Source organism: Thalassophryne amazonica, chromosome 19, assembly GCF_902500255.1.
Source record: "Thalassophryne amazonica chromosome 19, fThaAma1.1, whole genome shotgun sequence".
NCBI classification, from domain to species: Eukaryota; Metazoa; Chordata; class Actinopteri; order Batrachoidiformes; family Batrachoididae; genus Thalassophryne; species Thalassophryne amazonica.
The window spans coordinates 30032536-30049746 of NC_047121.1; positions in this window are offsets into that span (position 1 = coordinate 30032536).

The following is a 17211-nucleotide window of genomic DNA, read 5'->3' on the forward strand; positions in this document are numbered from 1 at the left end:
ATCTTTGAGTTCATCTCATACAAAATGGGAGCAAAACCAAAAGTTTTGCGTTTATATGTTTGTTGAGTATATATCAGAAGCTCAAACCACTTTACCTTGATGCCTCACATTCAGAATAATGGAGCCAAGGTTCTCCCCCCTGCATGTAGCGGCTGAACTTTGCGTTGTGTTGTTATGACTCTGCCCATTCACTCCTTTTGGGACGCGAGCTCACGATCCTCCACATGGAACTCGGACTCTCTAACCAGAAGGCCAAAACCCAGGGCTTTGGCCTTGTGACCAGAGAATCCTTTTGAGCTGTTGGGAGTGAGGTTTGCTAACTGCATATATACAGCAACACCTGCTGGCCTCCGTTACATGTGTACTTTTTTTTCCCCCTGTGCGCAACCCCTTCCTGCGTACTAGCCGAGGTACACAGCACAATGCACCTCTATGCAGGCCCGGTGTGAAAGAGCCTTTAAGTCGCACAAACGGGCTTCAGATTTGATTGGACTCGAGGTTCAAGACTCGTGAAACGTATCGGTGGTCGGACGGACTCCGCCGATTCAGAAACAACCACATATAAAAGACTTATGGGCTCAAGATCTCCGTTTACAGATTGATTTCTGTCAGTTTATTTTTACTTTGTAGCACGTCTGTCCACTGCAGCAGAAACTGATTTCCAGCTCGGTATCTGATACGTGCGTTAGCCAAGTCCAACTCTTATGAAATATTGGTTCATTTGGCTTCATGTACAACAGGTGTCAGATTGATTTTGTTTAAGTGTCGAAGCCGAAAAGCCATTAAATGCTTCATTATGAATCATCTGTTCTGTTTGGTGATGCTGCAAATTCTGGCGTTAAATATCAGGAAGCCAGAAGAGAAAGGAAGAGTAAGAAGAAGAAAAAAACAGGACAGTGATCATTTACATGGGATAAATTAGACGTATGTGTCAACAAAATATAATGTTTATGTTCGCTACCTGCCTGGTTGTGTTATACAACCCCTGGCAAAAATTATGGAATCACCAGCCTCTGAGGATGTTCATTCAGTTGTTTAATTTTGCAGGAAAAAAGCAGATCACAGACATGACACAAAACTAAAGTCATTTCAAATGGCAACTTTCTGGCTTTAAGAAACACTATAAGAAATCAAGAAAAAAAGATTGTGGCAGCCAGTAACGGTTACTTTTTTAGACCAAGCAGAGGAAAAAAATATGGAATCACTCAATTCTGAGGAAAAAATTATGGAATCACCCTGTAAATTTTCATCCCCAAAACTAACACCTGCATCATATCAGATCTGCTCGTTAGTCTGCATCTAAAAAGGAGTGAACACACCTGGAGAGCTGTTGCACCAAGTGGACTGACATGAATCATGGCTCCAACACGAGAGATGTCAATTGAAACAAAGGAGAGGATTATCAAACTCTTAAAAGAGAGTAAATCATCATGCAATGTTGCAAAAAATGTTGGTTATTCACAGTCAGCTGTGTCTACACTCTGGACCAAATACAAACAACATGGGAAGGTTGTTAAAGGCAAACATACTGGTAGACCAAGGAAGACATCAAAGCGTCAAGACAGAAAACTTAAAACAATATGTCTCAAAAATCGAAAAATGCACAACAAAACAAATGAGGAACGAATGGGAGGAAACTGGAGTCAACGTCTGTGACCGAACTGTAAGAAACCGCCTAAAGGAAATGGGATTTACATACAGAAAAGCTAAACAAAAGCCATCATTAACACCTAAACAGAAAAAAAACAAGGTTACAATGGGCTAAGGAAAAGCATTCATGGACTGTGGATGACTGGATGAAAGTCATATTCAGTGATGAATCTCGAATCTGCATTGGGCAAGGTGATAATGCTGGAACTTTTGTTTGGTGCCGTTCCAATGAGATTTATAATGATGACTGCCTGAAGAGAACATGTAAATTTCCACAGTCATTGATGATATGGGGCTGCATGTAAGGTAAAGGCACTGGGGAGATGGCTGTCATTACATCATCAATAAATGCACAAGTTTACGTTGATATTTTGGACAATTGAAAGGATGTTTGGCGATGTTTCAAGATGATAATGCATCTTGCCATAGAGCAAAAACTGCGAAAACATTCCTTGTAAAAAGACACATAGGGTCAATGTCAACGAGTAGATCTGATTTGATGCAGGTGTTAGTTTGGGGGATGAAAATTTACAGGGTGATTCCATAATTTTTTCCTCAGAATTGAGTGATTCCATATTTTTTTCCTCTGCTTGGTCTAAAAAAGTAACCGTTACTGACTGCCACAATCTTTTTTCTTGATTTCTTAGTGTTTCTTAAAGCCAGAAAGTTGTCATTTGAAATGACTTTAGTTTTGTGTCATGTCTGTGATCTGCTTTTTTTCTACAAAATTAAACAACTGAATGAACATCCTCCGAGGCCGGTGATTCCATAATTTTTGCCAGGGGTTGTATTAACACTTGCAGCTTCATAAATGGTCTTTTTTTTCCATTTGAGAACATCTTGCATGTCTGTGACCTCTGAACTCTTGCTGCTTGATTTTCTGCTGGAGGTTCCCGTAACTGGCCAGTAGGGGGCAGTGCGCCCCTTCAGGGAGATTCACCAGTTTCCAGACAGTCTGAGGTTCAGTGGATCTAAACAGTGAAAGTTTTTTCCACTGGAGTTGCTTCATTTTTTTTTTCCCTATTTACAATGTTTGTTGCTAAAATTCTGCTGGAAAATAACATTTTACAAACTGCAACTTTATTGCACAAAAGGCGCCGATAATTTTCTGTTAGACACTTAAGTTGAAAAATGTTCATTTTGTTCCTTTAAAATATTTTTGAAAATATTTCTTATGGAGCTTATATTCACTTTTTACATGGAACATTAAAAAGTTAAAAGATAAATTTATTTTCTGACTGACTTTCTGACTTTTACTTTTTACCAGAGGCCATCAAAAGTGGCCATCGGGTATTTTGAAGGCTTTGCATCTGTCTGACAATAGAATGCAAAATGCAGAGTTTGCACTGTGCACATTTTCTCCAATCACAGCCACATAAGCCTGTAACTTCTTCTAGGTTGTCTGGGTGTCTTGGCTTTTCTTTCTTGCACAGTCACTCAGTTTTTGAGAACTGTCTACTCCTTACAGATTTACCACAGAGTGCCATACTGTTTGTATTTCTTCATAACTGATCTAAATAAAGTCCAAGACATATTCAGTGGCAGCTTCACCATGAGAAAGCCTCGTCCACAGCGACCACAAAAGACTACATGCTGTCAAGAACAGGGGTATGTAAACCTTTGGGTAGTTTCTCTTATCGTTACGATTTAAAAAAAGAGTAAACACAGTTGTTTGACAATGATTGGCTAAATACAACCACTAATCATTTATATTCTCTGAAAAATGCTCCCCCCCCCCAAAAAAAAAAAAAAATTCTGCCAGGGTATGTAAACTTTTTAGCACAACTGTATGTAGACAGGTGTGTGTCGTTCCAAATCATGTTCAATCAACTGAATTTACCCCAGATGGACGCCAATGAATCTGTAGAAACATCTCAAGGGTGATCAGCAGAAACAGGTGTCATAGCAAACAGTGGTTACTGTTCATTGTTATTTTCAATAATAACTTGTGTGCATTCTCTAACACTGAGTTGCTGTTTGTCCCGGGTTGACCTCAGCTTATGCTCACAGCTGCATGTACAACTTTTCTGTTACATGAACTGACTTATTCTGCAAAATGTTTCAAGTTAGAAAATATGTTGTCTAACTGAGCGAAAGGCATCTTGCTGTCCAGGCTCAAGGTCTTTGACCCCTCCCGTCAGAAAATTGTTTTTATAATACTGTGAACACAGTTATTCAGCACAGCTTTTTTTTTCTGTGCATCATTCTTTGTCTGTGCTTTTTTCCTTTGCAAACTGCATGTATCCTGATTAACCCATTTTTGTTTGAAGCTTCGAATAAATTCAAGACAAAGAAGACCATTTTGTCAGAACGTTTATTGTTTTTCACTGTGTTCAGATAAAACTTACATTTTTTTCCACAACAATTTGGTGTCAGAGAAGTGGGATGGCCGTCGGGACAATACATTGTTCACCCTGTAACCGCGCCAAAATCGTCTTTCAGAGACAAACTCAGTTGTTCATCTGATCCGGTGAGAAGTATTTTGTTTCAAATTTATGACAGATGCACTTATGTTTAAAGTTTGTCATCAAAGTGTACTTTGATCTCAGTTCTATCTCAAATCAACCGAAAGAAGTGGAAAATATACCGGCGTGCTATTTTCCTAGGCTTTAATATCTTTGTTGTGGAAAATCTTTGGTGGTGAAAACTAAAGATTAGGTTTACAACCCCTGGCAAAAATTATGGAATCACCGGCCTCGGAGGACGTTCATTCAGTTGTTTAATTTTGTAGAAAAAAAGCAGATCACAGACATGACACAAAACTAAAGTCATTTCAAATGGCAACTTTCTGGCTTTAAGAAACACTATAAGAAATCAAGAAAAAAAGATTGTGGCAGTCAGTAACGGTTATTTTTTTAGACCAAGCAGAGGAAAAAAAATATGGACTCAATTCTGAGGAATAAATTATGGAATCACCCTGTAAATTTTCATCCCCAAAACTAACACCTGCATCAAATCACATCTGCTTGTTAGTCTGCATCTAAAAAGGAGTGATCACACCTTGGAGAGCTGTTGCACCAAGTGGACTGACATGAATCATGGCTCCAACACGAGAGATGTCAGTTGAAACAAAGGAGAGGATTATCAAACTCTTAAAAGAGGGTAAATCATCACGCAATGTTGCAAAAGATGTTGGTTGTTCACAGTCAGCTGTGTCTAAACTCTGGACCAAATACAAACAACATGGGAAGGTTGTTAAAGGCAAACATACTGGTAGACCAAGGAAGACATCAAAGCGTCAAGACAGAAAACTTAAAGCAATATGTCTCAAAAATTGAAAATGCACAACAAAACAAATGAGGAACGAATGGGAGGAAACTGGAGTCAACGTCTGTGACCGAACTGTAAGAAACCGCCTAAAGGAAATGGGATTTACATACAGAAAAGCTAAACGAAAGCCATCATTAACACCTAAACAGAAAAAAAACAAGGTTACAATGGGCTAAAGAAAAGCAATCGTGGACTGTGGATGACTGGATGAAAGTCATATTCAGTGATGAATCTCGAATCTGCATTGGGCAAGGTGATGATGCTGGAACTTTTGTTTGGTGCCGTTCCAATGAGATTTATAAAGATGACTGCCTGAAGACAACATGTAAATTTCCACAGTCATTGATGATATGGGGCTGCATGTCATGTAAAGGCACTGGGGAGATGGCTGTCATTACATCAATAAATGCACAAGTTTCCGTTGATATTTTGGACACTTTTCTGATGTTTAAGGATGATGAAATCATTTTTCAAGAAGATAATGCATCTTGCCATAGAGCAAAAACTGTGAAAACATTCCTTGCAAAAAGACACATAGGGTCAATTTCATGACATAGGGTTAATGTCAACGAGCAGATGTGATTTGATGCAGGTGTTAGTTTTGGGGATGGAAATTTACAGGGTGATTCCATAATTTATTCCTCAGAATTGAGTGAGTCCATATTTTTTTCCTCTGCTTGGTCTAAAAAAGTAACCGTTACTGACTGCCACAATCTTTTTTTCTTGATTTCTTAGTGTTTCTTAAAGCCAGAAAGTTGCCATTTGAAATGACTTTAGTTTTGTGTCATGTCTGTGATCTGCTTTTTTTCTACAAAATTAAACAACAGAATGAACATCCTCCGAGGCCGGTGATTCCATAATTTTTGCCAGGGGTTGTAGTATCCTGTACCGAAATCACAGCTAGGGTTTTCAGTGTCTTTGTGCCAAAAACGAAAGATTAGGTTTAGTATCCTGTACCGAAATCACAGACAGGCTTTTCAGTAGCTTTGGTGGCGAAAACGAAAGATTAGGTTTAGTATCTTGTACCGAAATCACAGCTAGGCTTCAGTATCTTTGTGCCAAAAATGAAAGATTAGGTTTAGTATCCTGTACCGAAATCACAGACAGGATTTTCAGTAGCTTTGGTGGCGAAAACGAAAGATTAGGTTTAGTATCCTGTACAGAAAATACAGATAGGCTTTGTTGTAATGTGAATGTTATACTGTTTTCATTCAGGCAGTTAGATTAGGTCACCAGGGGTCCTCGGGGTTAAGTATAAATAGATAGCATGTATGCTGCCAGTGTGTAATGAGTGATGCAGCAAGTGTTCAATAAAGTGGAACTGTGCAGTTGAAGAAGTGGAACTTTATTACAGGCTTTTCAGTATCTTTGGTGGCAAAAACGAAAGATTAGGTTTAGTATCCTGTACTGAAATCACAGCTAGGCTTTTCAGTATCTTAGTATCTTTGGTGGCAAAAACAAAGGTAAGGGATGTTACGGATGACAATATGTGCTGAATATATGTAGTGACAAACCTGGCACATATTGTCCCTGGCAGCACATTCCCTGGCAGCAATATGTGCCGCAATGGGCCCATGAACGTTGGCATATATCGTCATGGCAACAACATGTGCTGTAACAAGAGATATGACTGAGTGATCTGGTCCCGAGTCTGTAAAGTGTCTGAGAGAATAGTCTAACATATTTGGGTCTGAGGACATATGAGCTGTTGCTGTCATGAGATGTCTGTCCACAATTCAGAAAAGCTGCATCTGCTCCCTCAATTTTCAAATGATTTCAGTTCTGATTGTTTTGTTTGGAAGAACTAATCACTGTGCACAAAACTTGGTTATTGTTTTGTGAAATTTCCACAAGCTTGTAAGTAACCTGATTTTATTGAGTTTTGATGCCTGTCATAAGAACCTTATCTTTTCAACTTGGGTGTCATTTAGTTTGATTTTATGATTATTCAAGACCTCATGGACCACGATGAGCTAAAATGTCACTGACGTTCTGGTTCATTTTACCATTAAAGTGCACCAGCCTGATGCATTTGACTTAAAAGTGGACAAAATTCTATTCTTGGGGACCGTGTCCTCAGATCCCACTCATCTGCTGCTGACATTGTGATGCAGCTGTGCCACATGTTGAAATCAGCCACTTGAACCTTGACTCACCTTCACAGAGCATCACTCAGTAAAGTGTTTTTTTTATTATTATAACAGTTGTCTCCTTTTACTCTCAGTGCGTTCCACAGTAAAGGGTCACCGTGCACGTACGCTCATTCACAATCTCTATAAATATCCTCTGATGTCAAAATACTCTGCTTTCAGGCTGATGTGTGTGCTGTGTGTCCTCATGCAAAGAGGACAGAAAAGACACAAAGACAATCTCTCCTTTTGACTTTTTATTACAGACTTTGTCTCACGAACCCTGAAAAAAGGAAACAGTTTCTTCAGCCTCATCAATAAAATCCAACCAGCTGCAGCTCCACCAGTGGAGGAAACAGTTTCTCTGGACACACTACTGAAGGTCGCACCAGCTGCAGCTCCAAGACTGGAGGTCCCACCATCTGCAGCTCTATCAGTTCCCTGAGATGTGTCACTAAAGAGCTTACTGTCTCCAACTGCTGGATTGTCTCTGGACAGACGCTCATCAGTGTTCGGGACTCCGTCACACTGTGGAAAGCACAGGAATAATCAATCAGCTGTCTGAAGGTGTGTGATGTTTGTTCTGTGTTCACAGACACGTGGACTTACTAAGAGCTGCTGCTCTTCTTCAGATGTGACATTGTCACAAACGGGTGTCTCAAAGCTCGGGCTGCAGTTGTCCTCTGTCTGGCGTCCAGCTGCAGCAGCTGTTTAAGTAGGCTGACAAAAGCCTTCCTGTCCTCATACTCGGCGTTGTCTTCTATTCCATAGACCTGGAATTGTAAAGAATGTTGACCTGATGAAACCTGATTCATTCTTTCAGTGATACTGCTGAAAAACGGAGGAATAAAGATCATCTGGAACACCTACATCAATCAGCTTGTTTAGACAGCGCAGATCGTGTTCCAGATCCCCGTCGTCTTCATATTCATCAGGACACTAAGGAACAAAGAACACTTGAAACATTTGTCCATAAATGTGTTACTGATTTTAAAATTGTAATCAGGAAATAGAATATTATTTTCTGGGTACAACACCTTCAGTCTCCATGTTGGAGTGTGGCAGTCATCGGCCTCTGCAGTGGCGGTTTAGGTGACGACTCCACTGCTGAAGAGTCGGTCCTCTGGCGTGTCCAGAAGGTCAGCAACTGCCTTTATTTGGAAAGAAAATATGTATATCAGATGATGTCCCACTTGGGATTGTCCATGATGATGTGTGAGCAGTTGCACCATCAGTGCTGAGATCACCTACCGCCACATCAGCGGTATACAGCTGATCTGCGAGGTACAGGTGAACCAGGATGCAGCCTAGACCCCACATATCGATGGCCTGAGAGAGAGGGAGACCCAGGGTAACTTCTGGAGCCCTGAGGGGAGAAAACAAGACCCATGTGAGAAAACTTCTATCAGACAGCAGCACAGGATAACAGAAGAAGAGTTTGTTTCCACTTGAAAAAAGTCAAAAACACGCTGTCATGATGTCAGCATCGGACAACACCGACATGTCTCAAATTATTATTTTCCAAAATAATAATCACAAACATTCACTCCATAATGTGATAAGAGCCACAGCTCAGTGCACACAAACTGTAACGTCTTTTCCACCAATCAGAGATGGCCGTTGCAGTGATGTAAACCAATAAGTATGCGTCTGCGTCCTTTCATGTTTTAAGCAAATCAAATCTTCTTGTGTGTGTTTTGAATGGAATTAATGATTATTAATGGATAATTTCGATGGAACAGAAGAATCAGTGTGTCTGTCTCCAGTCTGTAATAAACACAGACTATCAATGGACAATCAAAAATAAAAATATATTAAAAAATCCATCATTCTGCCGTAATTATAAAGTTGATTCATTCATTCAGTCCTGCTGGAGTGAAAAACAACAGAATGTCACACATAAATTCAACTCCATGTTTAGTTCTTTATAATAAACTGAATATTAAATATGTTTAGTGAATTAAATGGACACTTAATAGAATAAATTAACAGAAAACATTGTACATTAATCAACACTATTTAATGTTGCTGTGGGACAATGTGAGACAAGAAAACCAGAAAAAAAAAATTCTCAGAACAAAGAAAATGGATATATGACCAATTTGGAATGAAACTCTTCAAAATGAAACCATGAACACTGAATTACAACTCAAACTTATCAAGATGTGTCAAACACATGAATGAATGATTTTCGTCAGTTGAACTGACCTGAAACCCAGAGGCTGGACAATCAGTCCAAGGGGAATGCTGGAGACTTTGAAGGCCACACCAAAGTCAATCAGTTATACCCTGAAGGGCTCGGCCTGCTGGTCCACCAGCATGATGTTGTCCAGCTGCAGGTCAGAGTGGACGAGTCCAAGACCACTGAGAGACTCCAACGCCAGCAGCAGCTGTAAGAACAAATCAAAGTTCTCAATATTCTGAGCCTTTTGTCATCTGCTTTCATTCATAAATACAAACGTTGTTCTGCATATTATTGTCTCCAGTCAACAAAAACACATTTATACCTGCTGTGTGATTGGCCGGATCTCTTTGAGATGCAGTGGCATCCATCCCTTGTCCTCCAGCAGCTTTTCCAGACTCCTGTCCAGCATCTCAAAGGACATACAGGTCCGTCCCAGGTCCTCAAAGCACTCGTGGAACTGAAGGATGCAGCTCTTCACGGGATCGAGGACCCTGATGGTGTTGAGCATGGTCAACTGGTTGAAAAGAACAGGACATGAAACACAGATAAACGACATCGCTAAGTCAGGAGGTCAGATTACATCATTATAAACGACATCGCTAACAGTCAGGAGGTCAGATTACATCATTATAGGCTTTAGCATGATTAACAATGAAAAAAGGTGGATGATCTACCTCTCTCTCAGCAGCTTGTTCCTTTTTCAGGATCTTAACAGCCACGGTGGCAGATGTATCGATGTTCCGACATCTGGCCACTTTTCCAAACTGTCCTTCACCGATGAAGTCAAGGACGAGGTAGCGAGAGGATCCATAGAGGGTTTGTCCTGGATACACCTCACATGGCAAAGGAGCAAGAGGTGCATCATGGGTCACTGTTAGAGGAGAGATATCCGATAGAATGGATGAGTTTGGTTGGTTTAACATCAAGCGTTCACTCATGATGGATTCCAAAAGTTAAACATTTCAATTTTTGCTGCTTAGTGCAGCAAGAACAACAAACCGGATGTTGTTTCATCTTTAACAAGGAGGAAAGACGTACAGCAAGAGATGGACTAGTTAAGTGCAGAGACTCACCTGGTTTTAATCCAGTAAATGTGAATAATTTGTGTGATATTACAGAGAGGAATTCATCTATAATCTCACAAAACATTAACTTTCACAGAGCCAGGGCTTCGTGTTTTAATTATAACTCTATATCCTTTAAATAAGTAAGCTTTTGTCCGTGTTGTTAACACTGAAAAATGACGCCGTCACACATCATCGCCTAAGTCTGCCACTGAAGATGACAGGAACGAAATGACGACTGCTTTGACAGTTTTTATACCGTCGACATGTGAACGCAGCATCAGTCAGTAATTTATTTTCCCATGACATCCTCTATCGAAGTCCAGAGGAAAAAATCGAACAATGTGTCAGATTTTATTAAATAAGAACACACACACACACACACACACAACAAATAAGTACTGAAAGTGTCCAGTTAGATGCAACTAGCAAACAAAATAAACAATTTATTCAGAAGTGAGAGAAAATTTAACAAAACTACCTGATTTTTTAAAAAACATTTGTGAAAACAGTCACTGCTACTTTTTTCTTTACCGTTTCAAAGCTAGCAAGTGATAGGAAGTAAATGACAATAATAAAGAAAAAGAGTAAGGAATGTTTTTTGCAGTTCTGGCTTTTTAAATAAGTTAAAGTGTTTGTATTGGTGTTTCATTTGTACATTTACAATGTTTGGTGATAAAGAAGGGAGGTATCCCAGAGTGTGTAAGTTTAATAAAACGAGCACAACACTGTTGACAAGGAAAAAATAAATAAATTAAGCATTACCGCTTTATTTTTGGTCAAATTAACAGTCACATTAAGAGATCAGAAGCAGAATTAAATTACCAGTTGTGTCTGCATATGACCAGGATGACATTTTTGTGATTTTAATGGAGCTCTGTGTAGTTTGTGTGTCTTCTCGGGGTCTCCAGCGCAGACTGAGCAGGTTTCAGGCCACTGGCTCCAACGTCACCAAAAAAAAACAACATCTGATTCACACGAGGGGAGGGGAGTTACGATGCCAACAGTACACAAACTCGGAAAAGTTTGTTCCGGGTGTTGTAAGATGGCCGCCGTTGACACTTCCGGTAGCTGCACTTCTCTCTGTGACCGCTAGGTGGGAGTGTGATGCGATGCAGTTAGCTAAACTCAGACGATGCTAAATGCTTTGAGCAAAGATAACGTCAACATATTTTAAAGTAAGCATTTTATGCTGAACTATTTCAACAAGATATTTGCTTGCTGTAGCTGTGACATTTATTAGTGTTAAAATGATCAAATATCAAATCAATTTTATTTTTATAGCACCAAATCACAACAAACAGTTGCCCCAAGGTGCTTTATATTGTAAGGCAAAGCCATACAATAATTACGGAAAAACCCCAACAGTCAAAACGACCCCCTGTGAGCAAGCACTTGGCGACAGTGGGAAGGAAAACTCCCTTTTAACAGGAAGAAACCTCCAGCAGAACCAGGCTCAGGGAGGGGCAGTCTTCTGCTGGGACTGGTTGGGGCTGAGGGAGAGAACCAGGAAAAAGACATGCTGTGGAGGGGAGCAGAGATCAATCAATCAATCAAAGATTAAATGCAGAGTAGTGCATACAGAGCAAAAAGAGAAAGAAACACTCAGTGCATCATGGGAACCCCCCAGCAGTCTAGGTCTATAGCAGCATAACTAAGGGATGGTTCAGGGTCACCTGATCCAGCCCTAACTATAAGCTTTAGCAAAAACAAAAGTTTTAAGCCTAATCTTAAAAGTGGAGAGGGTGTCTGTCTCCCTGATCCGAATTGGGAGCTGGTTCCAGAGGAGAGGAGCCTGAAAGCTGAAGGCTCTGCCTCCCATTCTACTCTTACAAACCTTAGGAACTACAAGTAAGCCTGCAGCCTGAGAGCGAAGCGCTCTATTGGGGTGATATGGTACTATGAGGTCCCTAAGATAAGATGGGACCTGATTATTCAAAACCTTGTAAGAAGAAGAATTTTAAATTCTATTCTAGAATTAACAGGAAGCCAATGAAGAGAGGCCAATATGGGTGAAATATGTTCTCTCCTTCTAGTCCCTGTCAGTACTCTAGCTGCAGCATGTTGAATTAACTGAAGGCTTTTCAGGGAACTTTTAGGACAACCTGATAATAATTAATTACAATAGTCCAGCCTAGAGGAAATAAATGCATGAATTAGTTTTTCAGCATCAGTCTGAGACAAGACCTTTCTAATTTTAGAGATATTGCGCAAATGCAAAAAAGCAGTCCTACATATTTGCTTAATATGCACATTGAAGGACATATCCTGATCAAAAATGACTCCAAGATTTCTCACAGTATTACTAGAGGTCAGGGTAATGCCATCCAGAGTAAGGATCTGGTTAGACACCATGTTTCTAAGATTTGTGGGGCCAAGTACAATAACTTCAGTTTTATCTGAGTTTAAAAGCAGGAAATTAGAGATCATCCATGTCTTTATGTCTGAAAGACAATCCTGCAGTTTAGCTAATTGGTGTGTGTCCTCTGGCTTCATGGATAGATAAAGCTGGGTATCATCTGCGTAACAATGAAAATTTAAGCAATGCTGTCTAATAATACTGCCTAAGGGAAGCATGTATAAAGTGAATAAAATTGGTCCTAGCACAGAACCTTGTGGAACTCCATAATTAACCTTAGTCTGTGAAGAAGATTCCCCATTTACATGAACAAATTGTAATCTATTAGATAAATATGATTCAAACCACCGCAGCGCAGTGCCTTTAATACCTATGGCATGCTCTAATCTCTGTAATAAAATTTTATGGTCAACAGTATCAAAAGCAGCACTGAGGTCTAACAGGACAAGTACAGAGATGAGTCCACTGTCTAAGGCCATAAGAAGATCATATGTAACCTTCACTAATGCTGTTTCTGTACTATGATGAATTCTAAAACCTGACTGAAACTCTTCAAATAGACCATTCCTCTGCAGATGATCAGTTAGCTGTTTTACAACTACCCTTTCAAGAATTTTTGAGAGAAAAGGAAGGTTGGAGATTGGCCTATAATTAGCTAAGATAGCTGAGTCAAGTGATGGCTTTTTAAGTAATGGTTTAATTACTGCCACCTTAAAAGCCTGTGGTACATGGCCAACTAATAAAGATAGATTGATCATATTTAAAATCGAAGCATTAATTAATGGTAGGGCTTCCTTGAGCATCCTGGTAGGAATGGGGTCTAATAGACATATTAGAAATATTATCGAAATATTCAACTTCAGCCAAGTACAACCAGATACATGTAATATTTTAATAATATAAATGTACGCAAATGACCCATTTCACAGCATACTGCAATTTAATTTAATCATGGGTTTGTCACATATGTGGTGCCTTTTTTTTTTTTACATGCATGCGTAGTCGAGATAAAAACAGCAATAATTATATGATGATTACTTTTGCTTTTTTAATACCATAAATAATAATAAACAAAAATAAAATAAATTAAAAATAAACAAACAGCGGTTCCGCTCAGACTGGAAGTTGGTTGCACATTTCACGCAAGGGCTCATGGGGCGTAGGAATAAGGTGGATAAAGTAAAGTATGTACTGTAAAAAAAAGGTTAATGAAATATCTTCACGTCATCGACCATCTATGTGTTTTTTTCTTTGTGGCTTTACTGTTAATTGGATCTGAACAGTTTTAATTATTTATTGAGTCTATATGGCCAAAATGAAATTGTAAATATCATGTATAACAGTAAAATACAGTGTCATTTACAACATAAAATCTTAATGCACATTTATCTCAGAGTGCAGAGTTATATTATTTTCATCAGATGTCATTCTTTATCTCCTTCTTTCGGCTGCTCCAGTTAGGGGGCGCCATAGCAGATCGATCATTTACATCTTATTCTGTCCTTCGCATCCTCATCTGTCACACCAACCACCTGCATGTCCTCCCTCAGCACATCCATAAATCTCCTCTTTGGCCTTCCTCTTCTCCTTCTGCCCAGTGGCTCCATCCTCACCATCCTTCTCTTTCTGCCCCTCCAGACATCCTCATACAATACCACAACTCTTCTCTTGACAGTCTGCGATAAGCTTTCTTTTTCTAACCTTCTCTATACTTCTCAGTACTTTCAGAGCAAATATTGCATCTGTAGTGCCCTTCTAGGCATGAAACCGTATTGCCGCTCACAGATCTTCACCTTATTCTAATTTGCATAGTTATACTAATTATAGATAAAGCGTATATTTGGCTGTATAGAAGCTGAAAGGTTTTAGCCATGCTAATGCTCTCCTGAAGCATTTACTGAAAAAAAAGTCTGAAGGACCTAAATAGCATGGTGAGATGCTGAAGAGCTTTGCTTGTTCATGTCCGTGACATATACATATTACTAATTATAGATAAAGTGTATATTTGGCTGTACAGGGCACTACGAATGTGGCTAAGTGGACAGAGAGGAATTTGTTAGCGGTATCTGTCATTAGGTGACACACTGTCTGTGGTCTATTGACCCTCGACCATCTTAACCTACTCCACAGTCCAGTTATGACAGATGATGGTTCAGTCCTGACAGATGGCTCTGCTGTGCTGTTACATTGGGCTGGTTACTTTGAGCAACTGTATGAGGCTGGTCCTCTTGCTGGGATGCTAGACACCTCAAACAATCTTTGTTTCAATTTGGTAGACAGGTATCATCCCTATGGAATGGAAGAAAGTACCTCTTGCCCCAATCTGGAAAGGAAAGGGTGATCACATGGCTTGTATCAACAGTAGGGTTCACTTCTCCCTGTGCCATGGAAGGTGTGATTAAATGTGTCTGGTAACACAGAGAAGATGCCTGTAGGGATACACTTGGCCAGTCAGTGACTGATCATGATGATAAGACACTGAAAAAGACGACGATAATATCACCCTTTTTTTTAGCCCTCGTCATTCAGTCTATACTTGTCGATTGTTGAAGTGTTTTCTGACATTCAGAAAAGGAGAAGAATTCATGAACAGCTGCACAGAAGAAGGAAAGAAGACAACTGTTTTACCAAGCCATGACAATGTAAACATGACAAATAATTACCTTTTTAGACTGCTTAAAATGCTTTCCGCAGCTTGCTAGGCACAAGCAAATGGCTGAACCTGGAGCAGTCCTGTGTGATTCAGGAAGTGATTACAGCCATTTTCAACAGCCAATTTGCAGGGAAAATGATTAATCTGACATGGCACAATCCGGGGGAAGTGGTAGTTTTGGCTGTATTAACTCTGCCATTGTACAAAGTGAACTTCTTTGGTGATACTATATGAGTGCGCACGCACGGCGGCGAGAGGGACAGAGGGAGGCGTTGAGCCTGGTGACACGAGCAGGAAGAACTACATGAAGGCATCTGATTGTTTTTTTGAGAGCGGACCGCGGGGCTTATATTGGTCGGAGTTTTATTGATCCTACAGCTGCTTCAGAGGTCTGATTTTTTTGTTCCTTTTTCTGAATACATTGTATTGACAACTGTTAGGATAGACGGACCATTTCACCCAATATAACAAAGTGTTTCTGAACAGCGTTACCTACCCTAGCTTTAAGTACCACCATTACGTTGCCTATTTAACGACATCTACAGTCAACTAAGGGCCACAGCGACATTGAGTTGAAACACGAAGTGACGATCTCAACAATACTCACAATTCTTCTTTTGTGGTCACAAATGAAAGGAGAAAGTATGCCGTATTTATACCGCTGCTGTATCCAAAAGTCCAACAATGTGTGTTTTCTGAAAGTAGATTTCAGTGTCTCTTCACACGATTGTTGGATTAATCTCTTGTGCTCACCAGCCGTGAAGTCCTCGGGCTGGTCAGCTGCCTCAGTGCGGGGTTTCTCATCCAGTTGTTCAGTTCTTTGATTGCTGGGAAATATTCACTGACCTGTTTCTGAGGAACAGCAGTTGTGCAAAGACGTTGTCCTGAACTCCCTTCAGTTGAAGGCCCGGTCCCACTGGCGTTTAGGAAGATTTGCGTATGAATTGCGCACAAAATTGGTTTATATTCACTAAACATCTGCAGTATTCTTGAAACATGCTTGTATGAGTCGGCCAACATCCACACACGTTCGCAATTATCTGCAGAGGCACGTTTTTCTGTTGCCAGGATTTTTGAGCTGCACAAAATTTTGGTTGCGGATGACATCCGCCTTACATACACAATACATAATCTATGCGCTGTATATCCGCTGTTAAACGCTGATATCCGCAACTGACAGGGTATTGTGGCTTGGCAGCGGACTGGGACAATGTGTAAAACGGATATATAGCATGCCTAGCACGTCCACATCACAAACTAAAAGTAATTTTAGTGAATGCATACAGTTTGGCCATGAATAAAGCGTTTGTATTACGTCTGCTTTGCATATAATTTGCGAACAATTTGCGAATGCATAACAAACACTTCACGTAAAGCCAAAGTACTATATAAATGTGGCAGAAATCGACATATTTGCCTGTCATTGCCAGTCCAGCTGTGGAGAAGTACAGATGTAGTTATGGATCCCCAAGGACGTAGTGTGATAGTTGCTGCCATCCAACAACATACCAATCAACTTGTCCAAGTCCAGGAACGACTTCCAGGACCTCATCAACAGCAGCGGCTTCAGGGGTGGGGTGGGAGACCTGGCCCTATCTGTTGCTGGAGGAGGTGGGATGGGAGATGGAGCCCTTTCTTCTGCATCAGCAGCAGTGTTCTGCCTCTTCCTCCCCTGCTTCTTTGACGTCAGTCGTGTAGACATGTTGCCATGGTGTTGCTGTGAATAATGGCCCAAGTGCGCTTCTTTTATGACTGCAATGCAGATGCTGCGCATTCGCAATACAACCACTGTTTCTGCAACACGTGCGCAATGCATTCTCAATACATCCGTAATAATCACAATGCATCCGATCCGTTTCCTCAATACATGTTATACATCTGTGATTGTTCTTTATATATTC